At 38.5% G+C, this 22,758-nt stretch overlaps 1 long non-coding RNA gene across 1 annotated transcript; it reads left to right on the top strand.

Moving 5' to 3' along the window:
- Positions 1 to 1,731: 1,731 nt before the first annotated feature.
- LOC127515981 (uncharacterized) lies at positions 1,732 to 10,426 on the top strand. The gene is made up of 3 exons (XR_007930909.1): positions 1,732 to 1,824; positions 7,428 to 7,686; positions 8,019 to 10,426. It is a non-coding gene; the product is annotated as an uncharacterized LOC127515981 (long non-coding RNA).
- Positions 10,427 to 22,758: the final 12,332 nt, after the last annotated feature.

The raw sequence follows: 22,758 nt of genomic DNA, 5'->3' as shown, positions 1-22,758 counted from the left end.
ATGGTAACCCTAAAACTATTAATTAACAGAAACTTTTAAATACCAACATAATAGAACAGTAAAAATTAAAAAGTCTTTCCATTTTCTCATCTTCCTAAAAACTGCTTAAAATAACACTTTATTTCAACATTTACACTCCTAGTTCAGCCCCTTTGCAAAGCATGATGGGAAGTGAAAATCCTGTTTGATTGAGTCCTGGTTGGGTTTACTTGATTGAAACATTGTTATTCCAATATGAAAACATCAAGTTAAGTCAAAGAGTAATCGGTTCAAGTCAATTTAACATGAATCAAGCACATTTAAACCAGAAACCTGATACAATGGTGTTGAATCAAAATAAGTTTAAATAAAGTGAACAGCATCAAAAAATCTTTTTTTTTTTTTTCAGTGATGTGTTACAACCATCCTGTCTTCCCTAAATATTGTTTAGTAGTAAGCACAATTTATATCATTTCACAAAACAGACACATAAAGAAGGGAAGAAGGAAATTATCACCTACCAATGATACTACTTACTCAGGGCTCAAAACAAGCACTGTTTGGTGAGTACACCAAGCAAGATGCTTATAATGGAGTTCTATCTCTCTTCCTTACCATAACAGAGTGACTCTCACTTTACTGTGCTGGCTAGAAACCCTTGACAGCCCTACTTTTTCTGCAGCCACTGATCTGGAAGCAACTCTACAACTTCAAAGCATCTTGAGCACCACTCACAGGAGAGATATTACAACACAGTGCGACAGGTCTGTGGATTGCGATGGTTCTGTAATTCAAAAGTACTGTGGGGTACCTTTTGTTTGTCTCCAAACATCCCATAAATCAGTGGGCCGGACTTTCTGGTGACTATTATGGCACACACCCCTTGGTCAAGAGCTTTTTCTCAGAAGGAGCAGCAGCAGCACCTCCAGCATTACTTTGGGCCTTCTGATCATATCAGACCTTTTGAGACCTCATAATGCCATCAATTCTTTTCCATTCCCAAGAAGTGACAATGCTTTGGGTCCTTCCAGTGTTCTCTCAGTAAGTCCAGGGGGCTTCCTGCTTGTCAAGTGTAAAGCAATTCAAACAGGAAGAAGCTGGCTGATGACTGAGGAATCTCCCGGTGAGTGAAAAACAACTAGGGAAGCCGTTGATCCCAGTCAACAGTGGTCTGGCAGAAAAGAAGGTGATAGCAGAGGACAATCAAGACTGCAACCTAATTCTCTCTGACGTGTGAGCTGTACTCCAGGCTTCCACAAGGCTAAGCCTCTTTGAACCATTGTTTGAGAGAATGCTACAGGGGCTCCTGAACGTTGCCACTGCGGCTTGGGAGTGACAGCCATCTCCCCATTGGTCAGTGATCAAACACATGTGGGGCATGAGGGAGCATTGATGTTGATGCCCTTGGCAAGAGAACACGAGCTGGAAGCTCAGCGCTCCCAGCAGAGCACATACAATAAACCTGTGCGCTTATGTGAGTTTCACCCCAGTGAAAGAGTGTTTCTTCGTATTCCCTGTGCTAATTCAAACTTTTTGGCTTCTTGGCAGGGGGTGTATGCTGTACCCAATTCCACAATTGGAGCAAACTCCTATGATTCTGAAAATACTGGATGCTTTCTGCTGTTAGGTTTCAAGTATGTGTTTAACAGCAACTTCATGTCTTGGACATTTTATTTTTTCAACAATGAAATTAACAAAGGGTTGATTCCTTTTTCTCCCTCTGCTTGTACTTTCAGACTTTCAGCCCCTTGCACACTGGCAATACTGGGTCCTCCTGATCGGATTAGACAGATCACTTTCCACCTTCCTGCGGCTCATGAATATTTTTCTTCAACTTCACTTCAAGTACTATGATTACTTTATGTTGTCATAGGTCCAAAATGTAATTTGAGATAGACAGTGTGGGGCTGCATCACTGCATCTAGTTTAAGATGTGCATTTGGTCGGTCAGTCAGTCAGTCAATCAAAACAGAGTATTTAAATTTTTGAGCAGTGATATAGACATTTAACATCATATATCACTGTTGCTTGTTATTCAAATTTGGTAAAATGCTGTAAACATCTTTCTACAAAAAAAGGTCAATTTTGCCGTTGTTGCATTACATTTTTCTTGTTAAAGTAAAATGTAAATTACACAAAATAAAGTGAATCTATAGCACTTTATATTCTCAGTGCACATTATAAGCGAACTGCACACAGATATAAGGCCAACCACTCAACTTTACTTATCAGTATGGTAATGTTTTTAAAATCGGTATATGGAAGAAATATACCCAAACTCTGAATGGCCCATACGCTACGTTCACACAACAGCAGAGTATGGTTGTCAGTCTTGTTTGTAGAGCTGAGTGCAGGTCAGTTCATATTCAGTTTGGTTTGTTTCAAGAGTGACAACTACATTCTATAATTGTAGGTACTTTAACCTTAAATTTTCAGGACTCACAACAAAATTATCAGAGCAAGTTTGGCTGATGTGCTGCATGTATGAAATCGCAGTCAAAAACTAGTTGTCAGTGAAATAATTGACATATGTATGACATGGGCCGTGTGTTGTGGGTTATTCTTTGCTGTCAGTCACTAGAGTATGTTAGAGCTGTCAATCTCTCTGGTTATGAAATATGGCAGAAAATATGGGTATTGGCTTGTTCTGTTGGGAAGTAAGACAAAATTCCTGTTTTTTGGGCGGAAGATAAAGAAAAACCTAGATGGAACCAGGCGGTTGTTGGCTCTGTATCTAAGAATGAAAACAGAAGGATCTGCCTGAAATAGTTTTGTAAGTATTATAGCCTAAAAGACTTACAGTGCCTTAATACCAAATGTTATCTGTCAATATGTTTACAGATATTACAAACGAATTAGAGAAAGGGATCGAATATATGTTTATTCCGTTTGTTACTTTACAGTATGTACAGAAATTGCTACAGCCAAAGTTTGGAATTGACAACCATTTACTAACAGGTGTGACTCTTAAATTGTCCTGTTCACATAATCGTTTGAATTTAAAAAAAAAAAAAAGAAAAAAAGAAAAAAAAAGTCAATTCAAGCTGTTTCTGTTTTCACCCTAACACTTGTAAGTAGAGTGACTGTGACAAAAATACATTTCTAAGAAGGTAATTTCTCTAACTCGTGTCTTATAACTGAAAAAAAGGAAGCCAACTATAATCTGGGCAGACTCCAAAAATACTGTATTTGCCATATTTGGTTATCTATGGGGCATCTAAAAATCCATATGGTTTGACTTAATTTTTCTCAACCAAATCACACTCTCCAGATCACAGTCAATTTTAAAATAATAAAACAACAACTTCCCATGGAACAGTGCTTTCTGTTTTCTTTCTGAGGGGTCACATAGAGTGCTTTGCCACCAGCCTTAATGACTCTTCTTGGTAAATGGTGATCATTTCCCTTTAATTATTGTTGATTACTGTCATTAGATCCCAGCTAACTATTTCACACACCCTGTTGGTGGCATATATTAATGGCACTACAGGGATAACTGTTTCTTAAAGCTAATTGGCTGTAATTCTTTAGATGCATTAGAAAAAGAAAAAAAAAAATCCTGTCACATAATCAGCCAAAGAGCTCTGTTTTAAACTGTATATTTTATAAGCTTAAAGCGTTCAAGATAAAATGAAGGGCTGAGGTTGACCACCTATAAGTCACTGTTTAAAAAATGTCTTTGCCTCAATTTAATCAGATGATTAGGCTTTTGAGAGGATTCTCTGCCTGTTGCCTTGTTTTACTTTAATGAATTCTTCTCAAGCTGAATGATCTCATGAAATTTATAAAGCTCTCTATGAGTTTGATCGCCTCACTTCCTGTGTCTTTTAACGAGTAAGGCATTGACTGGCAAGTAAAATGCTAGAGAATAGTTTATTTAATCCATACTTTGCCTGTCATTTCTTGTATGTCTTTATATTTGACATTTTCAGGCTAGCTTTATATTTCAATCATGACAACTCTCGGAATAGTTTTAGCATGTTATTGAATATGGCAATGTTAATGTATTTGGTCTTGGCAGATTAGATCTGCTATGCTGCTGCTGCTGCTGCTGCTGTTTATTATTTATGCTGCTGCAGAGCAAGTACAGTATGTAAAGGACTTATTAAGCTGTGCCCTCTAGAGTTTCATTATTGAACTAGATATTGCAATCATGTCAACTCTCTGAATAGTTTTTACATGTTATTGAATATGGCAATGTTAATGTATTTGTTCTTGACGGACTAGATCTGCTATGCTGCTGCAGCTGTTGATTATTGCTGCTGCAGCAGAGCAAGTATGGATTTGCTACTGCTAACAGATACACAGACAAAATGCTGTGAGCATGCAAAATATGCTACTGCTTCATAAACAGACATACATAAATCAATCAACCAACAAAGCAGGAACAAAAAGATGACACAATACAAGCCAACACTCATGCCTGGTGCTGAGAGCATTAACAGACATAGATAATCCTTACTCAGAGACGATAGGCAGACAAAAGGACAATACAGTCCCCCAAACAAGCAGATCTATTGCCAAGACATATGTACTGCTGCTGCTGCCCTGAAGAGCCATAAGAACCACATGGTTGCTATCTGTGTGAGCAGGTCAGGCAAGTGTGTGTTTGCACACTACGGTCATCTTACAAGCATACCAAGCTGACCTGCTGACAGACCTGGATGAAGGACCTGGAAAGACCCCACACCACCCCCCACCCCTGCCTGAATGGTTGACCATGAGAATGGTCATCGGGACAACACTTTCAGCTGAAGCCTTCAAGGGGTATGGCAGATCTGTGGACCGTCATTATTTCCAAGAAGGCTATGAGGTCCTGACGCCTGTGGGGTTAGTGAGGGCAGGCCCCTCCTGGGAAAACTTTTCAGGTTCTTCCTTTCGGTTTAGCACTGTAACCCCACACATGAAGTGCGTGGATGCAGCTCAGGCTCTGTTGCAACTCCAGGGTATCTGCATACTCAATTATATTGACGATTGGTTGATTCTGGCTCAATCAAAGCATATGGCAGTTCGGCATCGAGATGTTGTCCTCGTCCATATGAAGGATTTAGGGTTAATGCTAAACGCCAAGAAGAGTGTGCTTTCCCCGTTACAGAGGACCATTTTTCTCTGAGTGGTATGGGATTCGACAGTGATGCAGACACGTCTGTCTGCTGCTCATATCAAATCGATTCCTAGCAGCTGTAAACAAGATAAAGCTAGGCCAGTCACTCACTGTAAAATAGTTTCAGAGACTGTTAGGTCTGATGGTAGCTGAGTCTAACATGATACCTTTTGGGCTGCTGTACATAAAACCTTTGCATTGGTGGCTCAAGAGATTTTCCCTGAGGGGCAACCCGTTTAGCATGATCAAGGTTAAGCGCAAGTGTCTTCGTAAAAAAAAAACCTTGGTTCTTGTCCCAAGGTCTTGTGTTGGGAGCATCTTGTTGTCACAGGATGCTTATGACAGATGCTTCCCTCACGGGCTGGGGAGCATTCCTGGAGGGTCACTCAATGCAGGCTCTGTGGAGGGGTCATCATCTTTCATGGCACATAAACTGCCTGGAGATGATGCTGTCTTTCTAGCTTTGAAAGACTTCCTCCAGACCTGAGGAGCCTGTGATCATGCCCACTTTATAAACTGGCACACCAGATCCTCCTGTAGTCCCAGGGAAAGCTGCTCTCACTGAGAAAAGTGTCCCTGGGCACTTAAATCAGGGGGCAGACATCCTGTCAAGGCAAGGTTGTGGAGTAGATTTGGAAGGGTGTTCAGCCAGGTGGAAGTGGACTTATTTGCATCTCAAGAAATGACACACTGTCTGCTCTGGTTCTCCCTCACCCATCCAGCTCCGCTAGGGCTGGATGCCATGGTACCAGAGGTGGTGAGTCATTGGGGAGAATCAAGCCATGTCAAGGTCTGTAAGCCATGCAAGGGTCCCGGCTTGGGATTTGGCCATGGTACTAGAAGGTTTGTCCACGGCACCTTTCGAGACTGCCTCTGAAAAAATATCTGACTCTAAAAACAATCTTCCTTTTGACAATCGCATCTTCAGGCAATGTCAGTTTCCCCTTCATGTTTAAAGTTTGCTCCCGGCATGGTTAAAGCCTTTCTGCATATCTAGACTGGGTTACATGCCTAAGGTTCCAACCAATATTGCGCAATCTATAATCTTGCAAGCCTTTTGTCCTCCTCCATATCAGACGTCAGACCAGGAGAAGCTGATCTATTGTGTCCAGTCAGACCGCTGGATGCTTATGTCCACAGAGCAGCCCTGTGGGGGAAATCCAGTCAGCTGTTTGCCTATTTTGGTTTGTCCAAGAAAGGTTCTCCAGCAACCAAACAGACATGAGCAGGTGTATAGCTTTCACCTATGGCTGTCAGAGTGCACTCTACTAAGAATATGGCGGCTTCAAAAGCTCTATGGTCAGGAGTTTCACTACAAGATGCATGAAATGTAACGGACTGGTCCTCTCCACACACATTTGTATGATTTTACAGCCTGGACTTGGACTGCACAACAGGGTCCTAGGTGCTCATGTCTTAGCTGCGCTTGCAGGATTGCATGTCTTACAGGCACTTGTCAGTATGATGGAGTGGGTATTCTTGTTCACATTGCATTGCTACTTCCGATGCAGCACAAGTTCCCTCGAAAGGGAATGTCTCAGGTTACCACTGTAACCATGGTTTCCTGAGAATTGAACTGAAGACACTGCGTCGTCTTGCCATACTTCCTGCATGTCGGTGATCGACTTGCTTCGGACAGTCAGAAGCTGACATTGTTTGGTCTGTGCGCGTTTTATAGCTTCATGGCTGTGATGTCACATGCCATGCCATTGGACTGATTTTACACACGCTTCAAGACAAAAACAAGCAGAGTTGTTCCCATTGTGTCACTACTTCCAACGCAGCATCTCATTCCCTTCTTAGGGAACCATGGTTATAGTTGTAACCTGAGACATTGTGAAGGTTTACTCTGGCAGAATTCACCTTTTCCTTTGTGACACTCCTTTTTTTTTCTTTTTTCTGCCTTTTGCTGCACGTAAAAACGGTTCAAGGCTGACTGTTCAAATATGTTCTTTAATGTGGGGCCAGTAACTTTAGACATAATTTAGCATCTGGACTGTTTTATATATTAAGCGCACTAAAGGAATGACCTTCGATTAGGGGGATTTCATACATTTGCTTTTATAAAGAGCTAAATAAATGCTTGACTCTGAATCTTGAAAACCATTTAATTAAGAATATATTTGTATAATGGTTGTGAAAATGTGCTAGTTACAAAGCTAGAAAGACCAATCATCCTTGTTAGAGTATTCACAACTCATTTAGAGTGATCTGTGTTCTGTGCTTCTCTTCTGTTCTGTAACAACTGAAGATATATTTGGAGGTGGGCTTTGAAGTCAGTGTTTGGTGCACACAGCATCATTATCAATCTTGTTTCTCTCTCTCTCTCTTTCTCTTGCTTTAGGCTCTCTTCTGGCCCGCATTAAATCGGTGAGAGTTCAGAACAGTTCTCATCTGTGAGCCAGGTTGGGCTGTCCGCCTTCTCCACTTACTGAATGCCATCTATCTTTAGAGTTGATGCAAACTCAGCACTCTTTCCGTGAGTACCTTTTAAAACATCAAATGCAAGCCTTCCGGGCTGCTTTCAACTCCGGGAAAACAAAAGGGTGAAAAGGAGGAGGAGGAGGAGGGAGAGGAGGCGGAAGAAGAAGAGGACCAGGAAGGTACTAATGGATTTTTTTTAAGCAAGCATGGCATACTATATCTAATAGGGGTGTAACGGTACACAGAAGTTATGGTTCGATATGGTACACTGTAAAAAAAAAAAATCTGTAGTTTTTACAAAATAATTTTGGCAAATAATTTCTATCTATCTATCTGTCTGTCTGTCTATCCATCCATCCATCCATCCATCCATCCAGTCGCATAAAAATAGTTGGTAGTGAAGGGTTTAGGCTTTGCCTCATTCTTGAAAAGTACCAGCAACCACAGTTTCATATCCACTTTTTCTCTGTAGTTTGCCAACCACCTGCTCTCTTTCATCTAATTCCTCCAGTCTCGTTATCATGCCCTCTGCCCAGTGCTGAAGTGGGCCAGCACTGTGTCCCATGGACCAGCCGGTGCCTGTGATCTGCCAGAATACTGCACGGGAAGTTCACACTACTGCCCCTCTAACGTTTACCTCCTAGACGGGTCATCATGTCAGCATGGTCATGCCTACTGCTATAATGGCATATGTCTTACCCATGAACATCAATGCCTGCAGCTGTGGGATTACGGTAAAATACATCCTGCCTGACTGTGCCTTTAGTTTGCAAGGAAACTATATTTGCAGCATTAAGTTCAAGAGTTATTATATTTTCAAGGGATGATTCAGTTTAAATTTTAGATTGTTGTTAGATTTGGGTATGAAAACATGGAAATATAATCCGTCTACACAACTGTACAAAAAATTTCTATTTTAAATAAATGCTGTTCTTTTGATCTTTCCATTAAGCACAGAATCCTAAAAATCTATTATTTCAATTTGGCATCCTATTTGCACTCTCAATTTCAATTCCGTAATGAAAAATCTGTTCTGAATGGCTCACAATCATGTACAATATATTTAGTATTTTTTAACATTTTTTATATTTTTTTTCTTTCTTTCAATATTTGTATGTCTTCTTAGAATAAAATCTAAATATCTTTTTTTTTTTTTTTTTGCTAATATCACACAGCTCTACAAATGCCAAAACTAGACAGACCTTGGAATCCTTAACAATCATTTTGGACGTAATTCAATAATCTTTTTTTCTGCACTGGAAATTCTCCTCCTTAATCATATTGACCCAAATATAGAGGCTCCAGTATGTGTCTTCATCTGTGCCATCTGGTACTGAACAAATATAATAACCAGGCTCCTTACTGGGTTCCTTAAGGTCTGACACCTTCTGAGTGGGCCTGAATCACACATCATAATTATCATTAGTCAACTTCTCCTCTTTCAGAGAGACTCTAATATGGAAAATGTGCAGGATCACGAACCCATACAAGCAGTCTAAATGTCACTGTACCTGGTTGTAGTCAATTAGGGGAAGGGGAGGGCAGGAGGTAATAAATGAGTGGGAACCAAAAGGTTAGGTGTAAAATCTGGGGATAATTACAGAGGCGGACCAGTGCAGAGGAAGTGTAATAAGATGCAGGGTGGTCTCTAAGATAAGATGATGAAGGTGTAGAAGGAGGTCATTCTGGGTGGTAAGATTGTAACGGGTATTTATAGGTGAGTTTGTTCCAGTAAAGCTGGACTAAGATCAAAATTGCTTTTCCTGTTGTAAGAATAAAAGTTAGGTTAGAAGTAGTACCATTGTAAAAGCAGAGTAAACAAAAAGAGTATAGTTTAATATTAAAAGATTAGTTAACTCTAACATTACTGTTAAAGTCTTAAACAGTCTTAAAGTTGTTTGGCTTTTAGTATGAATATGTTAGCCTTACTGTTCTCTATGAGCTAATGTGCTTCAAAACAATGACAAAATTCATATTTAGAAGATTTAAGAATATTTAAGATTTAAGTGTTCAAAACAGTCTCTCACTTCTGCCAATATGGATCAACAATTATTTTTATGACATCATGCTGTACTTCTCATCAGATTTTCTGTCCAATCAAATGCTCTCTAGAATCTAAAGTGTCCTGCCCCCTACATTATAAATAGACGCTGAAGCTGAGGCTAAAATCGGTCAGTTGTTCATTTACTATTTTCTACATGGTGAATGGCACATAGTGCACTATATAGGGGATAGGGAACGATTAAGACAGTGTAATACTTTCCATTGAGGTGAATGAAGTTTGGTTTTTACGTTAGTGTCATGTAAATCGCCGCAGCGCGCACACAGTCTGCTGCGGTCCAGAAACATGATAGCAGAGAGCAGATCATATGTACAAGTCGCTGCAGACCACAACACATATTGGACCCATTTAAATTTTACACAGAATGCTATATTTTAAAGTGATATGTAGGAGATTAGAAGGAGAAACGGTTAGAGATTAGAAGGAAACTGAGGCTTTACCAAGTTCAACTGCTCTGGCCGAGCTGTGACATAAACGAAACACTATTAGCTGTTTAAAAAAAAGGGGGAGGATCTGTTCAAAATGTCCCACCCTATTTTCCTGTTTCAGTGGAAATTACGTCAACACATTGAATAATGCTGTACGTTCCAAGGTCCTTCAGGGGGCTTTAAGTCACAATTTACTCAACCTGGTGTTGTTCTAATGCTGTATGGCCTTTTTTTCTTTTTCGGACCACAAGAGGAGAATTTAAAATAAATAAATAAAATTCTTGCTTGTGCTCGTCAATATAACTGACTTTGGTTCAGTTCATTGTCCTGTATTGTTTTTGAGTTTAGGCCAATGCTGTTACATTTTGTATTCTTGCGATTCCTGTATTTTGGATTTTCTTCTTTGCTTTGTTTATTAATAAAGTTTAATGGCTGATATTAAGATCCACCTCTTCCTGCTCTTTCATCATCTTTTTGTCTGCCTGACCCAACGCGACAAAAGCATGAAATGGACCTTTTCCCTGTCTGCTATCTTTGTTGTCACAGCTCAGGATATTTGAGCAATTAGTTTGGACTCAAAGAAAATTGTGTTTATTCAAAACACATTATACTGTATAACTACATTTACGCTCACACATACTTCAACAACTCAAAGATATAGATATTTGCATTTATCATTATTTATTAATTTATTTATTTTAAGCTATTTGTATTTCTTATTTTGTTAAGCTATTATTATTTTATGATTATTTTTACATTATTTTTAAGAAATGCTATTTGAATTTAAAGGGGGATGAAAAAAAATGAAAATGAAGAAGTTTGAAAGAAGGAAAAGGGCAAAGGGAAAGGGATCTTCTGCTGGAATAGTTCCTGTGCCTTGAACATCAGAGGCAATTACATTGTCCTGCAGTGTATTTTAAGGAGTTTGCAAAAGTGGTCAAACTCTAGAACGTGATCAAGTTCCTTTAAAGCCAATTTAATGAATTAAAGTAAGCGCCATCTGATACCATGGTGACACAAGAGAAGAAACTGTCTGCCACCCCAGGCCCTAAAAGAGTTGTGTGCTTCTGAATGTATTTACTCCATTACCACTACAATAACAAGCTGAAGCAGTGCTAGATGACATCTGTGTGTTGTGATGTTCTCTTGGACTCTCTTTTCCAATAATAACCTATATCTGAAATGCTCAAATAACTTATTGATTCATATTATTCAAATTCATTTTAAAATAAAATATATTAATGTACTATGAAAACTATAGATATTATATTTATACACCAGAAGTACTGATAAATAGTTTATGTAAAATGTGGGAAAGTCCTCCGCATCTTGAGCCTTCCATGGCTGTACATATCCCATCCCAACATTAGCAAAACAACGTTTATTTTCCCTGATATTTTCAGTCTGAACTTAAAAAAGTTTGTGTGGCTCGTTTTAGTGGGCATTGTTTTTGAATGTAAATGCAGACTTTTTAAAAAAGGTTCTAACTGAAGGATGAGGCAGAGCAAACTATCCTGGACCTTGTTACTTAAATGCAGTAAAAAAAAAAAATAAAAAAAAAAAAATAATAAAGGTAATAAAGGTCATAGAGTAGGAGGAAAATTGTCTTGAAAAAAAATTGACTCATGAGCACCAGCCCTGTTGACCTTTTTTGGAGCTTGGATATATCTCCCAGTGCTTTGAGAGAGCCAGGTAGAATGTATCACAGAGATGGTCAACCATCTCCCTGGATTCTCATGTATCTCTGTCTCATGATCTAAAATGTCATCAAAACCACTTGACAGTCTGAGCCTGCTCCTTCTCCTCCAGCCGGTGGAGGTTGTTCGTGACTGCCTGGGATGATGAATCCTCTTGCAACAAGAACTCTTTTTAGAAACTGACATGTTCTGCATTGTACTTAACTGCCTCAAACTAGCTTTGGGGGGAGATCGGGCCAGCAGTCTCTCCTTTAAAATGAGGATGCTCAACTGTTTTCTCTCTCTCCCTAGAAGATTTCTTAAAGAAGACAAAACTCAGCCAGGTCAGCAGTAATGTAGCCTCAGTGAATTCAGTTTCTGACAACAGACATGGTACAGGCAGGTCACACACACACACACAGTTGGTCATTCACCTTTCGTGTGTGCTTTTAGGCAGTAGCATGCATTATTTGTGACCACTGCCACTGTAGGGATCCCAGTATTGCCTGAAAAAAAGTTTAGAAGTTTTCCATGAAAAATAATATTGTGAGAAATAAGTGGTAACCTGCAATGAATCCATGAATTATTTGTCTAAACCTAAAGTAATATTCCACTAAAATATAAATAATATAATTAACAACAATGCTTCCAGTGATAACTTTTGCATGCAAACATATTTAAATATCATATTCCAGCTTAATCAGTTCTATTGTTGCTATTGCAATTTCACTTGTAATTTTAATTTAATTTATGATTATGATAGCATTACTCACCCAGTGTTTAGGCTGCAATCTCAGTGGTGCAATAAAGTTGAACAGAAAGTTTCTTCATAGATCCTGTGGAGGACTGTTTCTACAGTATATGTTGTTGACAAAGGCTGCTTTCAGTCAGAGGTGCTTTGCGTTTGCAATGCTTAACTAGAAATGGACAACTTCAGACTCTGAGTCCTCAACAATCACATGCCTTGCATCTGACACTTTGATAAACTCTTAGGGGCCGTTCACACAGAACGCATTTTTCTATTCCAATGTGCTACTTTCCCATTGTTTTTGATGGCAACATGGCGGAGGAGGCGCTCATTATTATCTTATTTTCTTTTTTTCCATGTCAAAACTCATATCTATCAATTCTGCTGTTTGCCTATTTCTATTATTTCCGTTATTGTCGTTATTGCATCACGTCTCAAAAGCGCGTCTCGAGACCCTCGTGTTTTATGCTGCGCTTTTTTAAAAACCATTCCTGAGCGCTGCATCTCGCGTTTTTAGACGCAAAGATGCCTTCTGTGTGAATGGCCCTTTAGTGTATAACCTGTTTTAAAGTGGAGTTTAAGTGGTCGTCTCAGGTATTCTTTCCACAATGTGTTGGCAGAACTTTCTGTCCAGATTCCTAAAATTCAATACTGCTCTGCTATGAATTTAGAAGTTAGTGCCAATTTTCACTGACTGAGTTTTTTTCACTGACTTAGCCATCTCAGATGGCCACTCTGAATTTTTTTTTTTTTTTTTTTTTTGTGTAATGTAGTCACTTAACATCCCACGCAATTCCCTAACACAAACACAACTTTTAAAAAAATGGGGGGGGGGGGTTGAGGTTTCTCTGCTCATTTTATTTGACAAATAAATGAAACCATAGCAGAGAACTGGCATTTCACACTTTCAAATAATCAGATGGAGTAAAAGAGAATGCATATTTGGCATGCTGTCTGAGGGAGGGCTCCGAGCTCGGAATGTGGCCTAAACCTAGAGTACTCCCCCGTATCCCTGGCTGGGATAGGAACCAGCTGAGAGTGAGGAGTCAGGGTGGAGGAGGGATGCAGAAAAAACTGTCGCTATATATTAGGCTGCCCCTAATAGTCGACTAACCATTAGTCGACGAGAAGAGGCTTAGTCAACCAAAATTTTATTAGTCGCTTAGTTGCAGAAAAAAAAAAAAAAAAAAATCCACAGGTAATCCACAGGCGGTCACGCAGTCTGTGACAGACAGATCTTTAAAAAGCTGGTAAATACAGTACATCAGGCAGGACATCCAAATGCTCGCCTATCATTCATCGACCTCAAATATGGCTTATCATCTCAAACATGTGAGTAGTAGCAACTTTACATGGCTGATCGCTTTAACGTTAACGTAGAAAAATATGGGCTATTCAAGTGTTTGTACGGAGTGTGGAAGCTGAATAGTAGCGCACAAAGGGTCTTTATTATGATTTATATGGTTTATTAATAAATGTGTGATTAGTCAACTAATTGCTTAAAATGAACAACTACTAGTCGAACAGAAAAATCTTTAGTCAAGGGTAGCCCTACTATATATATATATATATATATATATATATATATATATATAGGCCTCCTCTTCTGATTGTGTAGATCATTTGAAAGTGCTCCTCCCAAACCTTGTTAAAGGGGGACTTACTGATATTTCAAATCCACTGTTTGGAAGTTAGTCGGGCCGAGTCCAACAACAAACGTCTAACCAATCAGCATCAGGAGGCATATGATGGTCGAGGAGAGAGAACGAGCAAAAGGGAGATTTGAAAATAAGAAAGAAAAAAAAAAAACTGCAGAATGAGAAATGGGACACAATACAAAACAGCTCAAAAGAATGCACTGGAATGAAGGTTTATGCCTGGGCAAGCACTTTAGGACCCGGTTTATATTAGAAAAGCTTAAAGAGAGCTAAGAGGGAAGGCCTGAAAACTGCTTTGATCCCACTTATCACGTAAGTAACACTGGGTTTTGATTGTCTGGAGCTGCTGTGCTGTTTGCGACTAACAACGAACACTTTGTATTTACTCGTGTGTACTGTATGTTCATTTTTTGTGCTTCCTTGTCGTTCGGTCACCAACTGCGCTTTATTTTTCATGAAGCATTTTGTTGTGTGTCAGCTGTGATAAACAGACATCCATAGCATGTGTAACAGTGGCCAGATAGTGAGAGTTGAGCAGGTAAACCACTGCATACTGACAACCGCTAGAGAATGCGGTGCTTAGCGTTATTGGTAGTGCATTCGCCTCGCATGCCACCAGTAATCGGGTCAGGGTTTGAGACCAACATGGTGGTTAGAATTGGAGTGTGAGTTTTGGAGGCGGAGCAATGAAGAGAGGGGTGTGTTTGTTTGGGTTTGATTTCAAATGTCCAATAGCGTAGTTCAAATACCACTTACTGCACCTTTAATAAAACATCGTTTAGAATGGCTTTTGATTAATTTCATCCAAAATTTGTGCATTTTTAGCAATTACAATAACTGCATTCAGTGATACAGTGAATAGTTTTTGGCATGTAATTGTATATGCTTAGACAGCATATCATCAAAAATGGAAATCCAATCTCATCTTTGCCCTTAGATGAACTCCGTTTACAGCTGAGCTGGGTTTGTCTTTGCAGGATAAACAGAGACATAGACATTGCCAGAGCCCTATATTTTTCGTCGAACTTTTAGCACTGATTGGGCGGCTCTCCACAAATGGTGCAACTGGGGGCTGTATTAGAGCAAGCTGGTGTAACAGGCACACACATGAATAATTGAACATTGTGGGCCTTCTCTGATTGTGCTTGATTCATCTGCTGCCTCAGACCAGGATGAGGTAGTGCCAATTATTTTAAAACCATTGACCATTCTTTCGCTGGGAAAAGTCCTCCCCCAACCTCTCCCTCCACTATCATCTCTGTTCTGTTTTTGCTGTTCCACGCTCGGGCTCTCTCCTGGTTGACTGCAGTATTGATCACGCTACGAAAGCCTTGCTAGCAGACCCTAGGCCCAGTGTTAGGGCTAACAAGGTGAGAAATGATAATGGAAGAGAACGGAGGCACGATGCGTGAGGGGGTCCACTCTGACCTCAGCGCGCTATTAGTATTCTCTCTACAAGATCATCCAATTTATTGTTCTTCTGGGGATTCGGGAGAAAGGTCTTTTTCCCGTTCTCTCTCTCTCTCTTCATCCCAGCTCAACTTCAGTGTTTTGCTCATCCTTTTCCTTGCAATGGCACGTCCTTTGCAGAAATAAAAGGAGTGTGAGATGAAGAAAATATCTAATCCTTAATACGTAAAATGCACAGTAATCCCTAGCATTTGACTGTGGGAGGGTTAAAGACAATTGTAGGAAAATGGGCAGCATCAGGAGTTTTGTGGATAGACCAATTTGGAGGAATGCAAAGCTTTATATTTAGGCTTTCTTCAAGTACATATTTATTCACTTGGCATCCGTAGAGCTGATCCGACCCACTGTCTTAAAGGGATTAGATCTGCGGAAAGGTGAGCAAGAGGTTGGTTAATGTTGACACCTAATCAAGAATACAGCGATCAAATATACCCCATATCAAAAAATATGACAGGAGCCCAATCAACTCCTGGCACCTTATATTATTATATTATTATTGTAGAAAGGTTTTATTTTGCACTTGTTTTAAATGTTAAATGTTATTTAAAACAAATAATGTTTCATAGTGCCCCCCCTTCCATGGGAGGGGGCACTATGAAAAATTGAGTGCTGATGAATAAATAATGAAAAAGATTTTCACTCTTTCATGTACAATTGTATGTGGAAAAACAAGCCAACAAAAGAAGTTAAGAAACAAAGAAAAGAAAAAAGAAAAAAAAAAGAACAAAACAAAGATGTTTTCAAATCAGCCTCAATTTTAGATAATACATGCAGAAGCCTGTGGGACCTTCAAGTGCTGATGTATCTCATTGGATGGATTAAACAGATGCATTCTCTGCAGGGTTGTTGTTGGCTTTTCATCTGAAAAGACTTGAGGCCAAAAAGACAGCAGATAGCACATAGTTTTAACCTTGTGGCTTTGCTTTCAGAATAGTGGATTTAAAGTTTTATTTTAGTGTTATTTTAAATTGCTGCTGCCTTGCATAGTCAGATATCATTCAAACCACAGTCAGTATTGCTGACACAGTAAAGTAAGATAAAAAAATCAGTTAAAGCAACTGGTTCTGCAAACATATTCATCTTGAGATCTGTATAACCACAATTTAACACATTTGTGGGCATAGCCCAGATATATGAATTTCTCGCCCAGGGTTTGATCACTACACCATAAAAAGTGGTAACATTTGTTACCCTACTGACAAATTTCTAACAGATCTCACCTTTTTATCTGTGTTGTTGTAACGTAATGTAGTCAAGTTGATTCGGTCATATTAAATAATATTGTTTTGACTAGAATAAAAATGGTTAATTTAGATGTTATCACATTGGCCAAATGTTTTTGAATGTGTATCAGCAGCTCTGTTGGCCTAAGAATGCCAAAAGAAAGTGAAAGCACATTGAAAATGATAATAAATCGCAATTGAATTAAAAATAAAAGAAGAAATGGGATGCCATATTTTTCATTTGAAGATATTTACAGTACTGCAGTTGACAATGAACACTCTTGAAGATGGATTAAGCACAGAAAGAAGGAAACTAGAAGAATCTGCCAATAATCCATCAAGTCATCCAACAAATAAATGAGTACAGTGAGCCCGTCCTCACTCTCTCTGAAAAGGAAATCTTTCAAAAGATTGAACAATTCTGTCCAGTGAAACTCAATGGCTTCTTTGGCCTCACTTCACCAGAGGAGATTGTGTATTGTCATGAAACATTAATTAGTAGGTATCAGGCTAATGAGATTAATATCACGAGGGAAACGTTCTTTAATGCAGGACCAAACCCTCCCTGTGAAAGGGCACAATTGCCCTGTCATTTCAATATGACAAGATGTGAAGGGAACTGGGTCTTTGCACTCTTTATCAAGCAATGTTAGAAATAAAATTGGTTGAAAGATACTGAAATACATGCACAAACAGAATTAAAAACACCTGGGTATTGGCACAACACGTCTGAGAGGAGTTACAATGACTGTAAACCTCCTCTGAAGTCACCCGGAGCAATAAATTACAACATACCTCACCCATATTCCACAAATGTCCACAATTTACACACAGCATACATAAACTCAGGTTGCGACCCAGAGTAAACAAGGTTAAACCTATAGCTGATACATTAAGTGAGAACATGAGACCAGCATAGAGAAAAGAAAAGACCACTCAAAGACTGCTCTTGACTACAGAAGAATTTGTGACTCTGATGGTTGCTATGGTTATAATATCTCACCTGACTGACCTAAAATGGTATGAAAAATTGAGGTGAGAAATAAGGTGTCTTGTGAAAATGGACATAGACGCATTCCACAGCCTGATTACAATTGATTTTTACCCCTCGTAAAATTCAATTATCAGAGTATACGATCGATATGGGTATAATTGTTCCTGTCTCTGGTACCAGCATATCAAGGGCCAGTTCATCTTGTTGCTCTCTTCCATCTTATTTGATTGTGTGATAATTGGTGCACTAATAGAATTTAATTTTAGACCAAAGCAGTGCTGCTCTGCAAGGTACTGAATGATCCATATGCAATTAGGGGATAACCTGATTTGATCAATTATTGTCCCAAAATTGTTAATGGCAATGGTATGAATTAGATTATTTGAATAATTACAATTTAATCAAGATTAACAAATTTAAAACAAGTATTCAGGCATAAAAGTGCTAGCAATGTAAACATCCTTCAAGTTCTAAAGAAACATGGTGCTGGTCCATTATGCTGAAATATAAGGTGCTGGTTTGTAGCATGAACAATCAGTCTTTGCACTGAACACTCAGATTCCAGGTCGGTGGCAGTTCGCCCAATTCAGCAATTTTGAATCGACGTCAGGCTGTCAGTGCAAGAGATTGCTCTGGGGTGTGTTTCCCGAAACCAATTCGTGAATATTTTCATAACAACATGAGCACCTGGAATGAAGAAAATGATCAACATGATTGATACTCAAAATGGTATATGGTTTGTATATCTGCAGTCTTGGTTTCGGTTTCCCTTTTTTGAATGACGAATATAGACTATTGATATCTGCTGCTATAGACGGTTATTTCCTTGCATGCAGGCACAGAACTCACACACAGTCACCTGTAGTCCTTTTGGTGTGTTCAAGTGCAGCTTTTTGGCCCAGACAAAGTCGACGCGAGGTGACAACACAGTCAGGTTTTGTTGCCACTATTTTTATTTTTTTTTTATGTCGGCTTGGTGTGTCATGGCTAGGGGATTTGAAACTTTAAGATAAGGTGCACAGACCCCAAAATATGATGATCGCCTTGTGAGAAACTCCTTTCTAAAAATAAAAGGCAAATTTATATTTTCGCATATAAAGACCCAGTTTATGCTGTGAAAAATTCAAATGTTTGGCCAGTTTCACAGACAAGGCTTAAGCCTAGTCCCAGACTAAAATCCATGTTTGGGCTGTCTTAACTGAAAGCAACTTGCATTGACATATCTTAAAATATTTCAGATGTCAGTGCCATTGTTTTGTCTCAAGATGCACACAGTTAATTTTCTTTTTTTTTTCTTTTTTTTTTTTTCTTCATTTATAAAAGCTACTTAAATTTCTTAATTGACCTAAGGCCTACTCCTGGCTTAAGCCTTGTCTATGAAACTGGGTTGTTATGTGTATTTCTGTTCCTGTTTATATTACATTTTTGTTAACTACCTATTAGATTGCTAAATACATAAATCTGAAGTATCAAATCTGAAGTAAAAAAAAAAAAAATACATATATAAATAATTGTGATTAATCTCATGATTTCCGACCAGTCTTTAGAAAGCAGAATGAAATAGTAACATTGTCAAAATCTGTGCATTCATTTTATATTATTGTCATTTTACTTCATTTATTTATTTTTCATTTTGTACACTATTTTTTCTTTAAACGTTTCCACCCCTAAGTACTCCCTATAGACCCCAGTCTGAAAACCTCTGAACCAAGAAATCCCACTATTTATTAATGGTATACTCTCCAAAATTTCAACCCAGCAGAACTCTTCTAAAACCCAATGAAACTGAACATTAAAAATTAATGCATTTCCCCTACTCCCTTTTCTTAAAAACACATTAAATAACACTTAACTCTCCGATTAAACTCAATCATTAAACAGTAACATCCTGGGAAATGGAAATCCTCCTGCCCAGTGTATATAAAACTGTTGACAAGATTATATAATATAGAATAAAACTTGACAAGGTTTTTTACAATTTTTGAGTTAAGACACTTGTGTTGGACTACAGTCTGACTGTTTAGAGGTTAAATCAGGGCATTGCCACAAAACTATATCTGGCTTATAAAAGAAATGAACCTCAGGAGGCTATTTTCTGCCACATCACTCTCAAAACAAAACCCTCCTCTCTCCTCTAGCTGGGTTGAGAGTAAAGAGATTTTTTTTTTTTTTTTTGGTTGGAGATGCCATGGTGTGTTTATCACAGAGCTTGCATTGCAGTGCTAAATAAAACATACACACGCTACCAAAGGCAACATAGGCCCCTGTGCCTTGCTCTAAAACACTGGGTGGGCTTTAACATGTCATGACACAATGTAAATTGGAAAATAAACAAATAAACAAAGAGGGGAATTTGAATTATATTAATTAAATTAATATGATCACAAATTATCATATGCCATAGTATTCTTTCACAGTCCAGCCTTTAATTTTTATTCAATGTCAGTGGTTATCGATGAGTTAAATTGCTTCATTGCCTCATTTCTACAACTTCTAACTATACCTACTAATATTAGTAATACTTTGCATAGAAACAGAGCTCCCAGAATAATCTGTTTTATCACCTGATTTCCCACCTGCGTCTTCTTCCTCATTAGATGACAAGAATACTAAAGCATGGAAAAAATTTATAATGCAGTGCACAAGTATACAGGCAATATTTCAAAAGAAAGGCAGACATGGTGCATACAAGAATAAATATGTATAATGAGAAATGTGTATATTAAGACATTCTTTTCTAAACTGTCAATGAAATTTACATATATAGAATTTTAAATATTGTTATATATAGTTTTTCAAATGAAAAATGTACAGGTGCTGGTCGTATAATTAGAATATCATCAAAAAGTTGATTTATTTCACTAATTCCATTCAAAAAGTGAAACTTGTATATTATATTCCTTCATTACACACAGACTGATATATTTCAAATGTTTATTTCTTTTAATTTTGATGATTATAACTGACAACTAAGGAAAATCCCAAATTCAGTATCTCAGAAAATTAGAATATTGTGAAAAGGTTCAATATTGAAGACACCTGGTGCCACACTCTAATCAGCTAATTAACTCAAAACACCTGCAAAGGCCTTTAAATGGTCTCTCAGTCTAGTTCTGTAGGCTACACAATCATGGGGAAGACTGCTGACTTGACAGTTGTCCAAAAGACGACCATTGACACCTTGCACAAGGAGGGCAAGACGCGAAAGGTCATTGCAAAAGAGTCTGGCTGTTCACAGAGCTCTGTGTCCAAGCACATTAATAGAGAGGCGAAGGGAAGGAAAAGATATGGTAGAAAAAAGTGTACAAGCAATAGGGATAACCGCACACTAGAGAGGATTGTGAAACAAAACCCATTCAAAAATGTGGGGGAGATTCACAAAGAGTGGACTGCAGCTGGAGTCAGTGCTTCAAGAACCACTACGCACAGACGTATGCAAGACATGGGTTTCAGCTGTCGCATTCCTTGTGTCAAGCCACTCTTGAACAACAGACAGCGTCAGAAGCGTCTCGCCTGGGCTAAAGACAAAAAGGACTGGACTGCTGCTGAGTGATGAAAGTAAATTTTGCATTTCCTTTGGAAATCAGGGTCCCAGAGTCTGGAGGAAGAGAGGAGAGGCACACAATCCACGTTGCTTGAGGTCCAGTGTAAAGTTTCCACAGTCAGTGATGGTTTGGGGTGCCATGTCATCTGCTGGTGTTGATCCACTGTGTTTTCTGAGGTCCAAGGTCAACGCAGCCGTATACCAGGAAGTTTTAGAGCACTTCATGCTTCCTGCTGCTGACCATCTTTATGGAGATGCAGATTTAATTTTCCAACAGGACTTGGCACCTGCACACAGTGCTAAAGCTACCAGTACCTGGTTTAAGGACCATGGTATCCCTGTTCTTAATTGGCCAGCAAACTCGCCTGACCTTAACCCCATAGAAAATCTATGGGGTATTGTGAAGAGGAAGATGCGATATGCCAGACCCAACCATGCAGAAGAGCTGAAGGCCACTATCAGAGCAACCTGGGCTCTTATAACACCTGAGCAGTGCCACAGACTGATCGACTCCATGCCACGCCGCATTGCTGCAGTAATTCAGGCAAAAGGAGCCCCAACTAAGTATTGAGTGCTGTACATGCTCATACTTTTCATGTTCATACTTTTCAGTTGGCCAAGATTTCTAAAAATCCTTTCTTTGTATTGGTCTTAAGTAATATTCTAATTTTCTGAGATACTGAATTTGGGATTTTCCTTAGTTGTCAGTTATAATCATCAAAATTAAAAGAAATAAACATTTGAAATATATCAGTCTGTGTGTAATGAATGAATATAATATACAAGTTTCACTTTTTGAATGGAATTCGTGAAATAAATCAACTTTTTGATGATATTCTAATTATATGACCAGCACCTGTATTGCATTACAAACACAAGCATTTACCCAGACCTTTAAATTATCTAGTTTATGTAATAAGTGTCACAAGCTTTTAAAAATGGGTTTCAAAGTGCAAGTTTTTGAAAATGATATCGTCCTCATGTAAACCATAAAAATGCAAATTTATGAAAATGGTGACCTAATGCGCATGTGTATTACATGTTCAGTCTATAGGTTTAATATTTTTATAGTCTATATTTTTAGTAGTTTTTGCGGATCGGTGTGAATGGGGATCGTTTTGACAATGTTGTTGTATGTACGCGGAAACAAATATAAATACAAGGAAAAACTTTTCTGTTTTTAGTACATCGTTGTTGTGTAAAAAAAAAATCCCTTAATTTCTCTAAGTTTCCATCCCAATTGCGAATTTAACTTGTATAACTGGTATACAATTTGGAATATAAATCATTTCCATCCAGTGAGTCGAAGAGAACAAAATCTTCACTTCCTGATAAACTAACACTAAATAGAAAAATGGAAATAGCTGCAGTAGAAGCCACTGTATATAATAATTTCCATATACAGGTGCTGGTCATATAATTAGAATATCATCAAAAAGTTCATTTTT

Source organism: Ctenopharyngodon idella, chromosome 7 (assembly GCF_019924925.1).
Source record: "Ctenopharyngodon idella isolate HZGC_01 chromosome 7, HZGC01, whole genome shotgun sequence".
Classification (NCBI taxonomy): Eukaryota; Metazoa; Chordata; class Actinopteri; order Cypriniformes; family Xenocyprididae; genus Ctenopharyngodon; species Ctenopharyngodon idella.
This window is presented reverse-complemented; position numbering and strand designations above follow the sequence as displayed.